A 1,251-nucleotide genomic window follows, 5' to 3' on the forward strand; every position below is an offset into this window, starting at 1 on the left:
CGAAAGCTGGACAGTGAATAAGGAAGACCATAGAAGAATTGATGCGTTTGAGTTATGGTGTTGGAGGAGAATATTGAAAGTGCCATGGGCTGCCAAAAGAACCAATAGATCTATTTTGGAGGAAGTGCATCCAGAATGCTCCTTTGAGGCCAAGATGGTCAAACTTCATCTCTCATACTTTGGACATATTGTCAGGAGGGACCATTTGTTTGGTAAGGTAGAGAGGGTCAGAGAAAAAGAAGACCCCCAACGAGATGGCTTGGCCAAGTGGCTGCATTGATGGACTCAAGCATGGCAACAGTAATGAGGTTGGCCCAGGATTGGGCAGTGCTTTGTTCTGCTGTATGTAAGGTCGCTATGGGTCAGTACTGACTTGCTGTCACCTAACAACAACAACAACAAAGACCTTATGAATAGCAGTGGAACACTGTCAGATAGACCCAGAATCTTGAATATTGAAACATGATACAGAGCACCAGAATACTGTAAGATATAGTGCTGGAAAATGAGCCTTTCAGATTGAAAGGAACTCAATATATGCTTGTGGAAGAGCTGCCTCCTCATAGAGTTGACTGTGAGATGTGAGTGGAGTAAAACTTTTTAGACCTTGATTTGCTGATGGGGCACAACTCAAAATAACGAGAAACAGCTGTAAACATCTATTAATTGGAACCTGAATTGTATGAAGTATGAATCTAGGAAAACTGGAAGTTGTCAATAATGAAATGGTATGCATAAACATCAATATCCTAGGCATTCTTGAGCTGAAATGGATTGGTATTGGTCATTTTGAATCTTATACTCACATGGTTTACTATGCTAGGAATGACAAATTGAAGAGTAATGGTGTCACATTCATCATCAAAAAGAACAAGATTTGTCTTGAATTACAACACTGTCTGTGATAGGATAATATCCATATGCCTACAAGTAGGACCAACTAATACAATTATTATTCAAATTTATCCACTAACCACTAAAGCCAGTGATGATGAAACTGAAGAATTCTATCAACTTCTTCTATCTGAAAGTGATCAAACATGTAATCAAGAGTATTGATAATTACTGGTGATTGGAGTGCAAAAGTTGAAAACAAAGAAGGATCAGTAGTTGGAAAATGTGGCCTTGGCGATAGAAACAAGGCTGGAGATTGCTTGATAGAAGTTTTCAAGACCAATGACTTATTTCAAATACCATTTTAAAACAACATAAAGATTACTATACATGTGGACCTCACCAGATGGAATACAC

The sequence above is a fragment of the Chrysochloris asiatica genome, unplaced genomic scaffold, assembly GCF_000296735.1.
Source record: "Chrysochloris asiatica unplaced genomic scaffold, ChrAsi1.0 scaffold00045, whole genome shotgun sequence".
NCBI classification, from domain to species: domain Eukaryota; kingdom Metazoa; phylum Chordata; class Mammalia; order Afrosoricida; family Chrysochloridae; genus Chrysochloris; species Chrysochloris asiatica.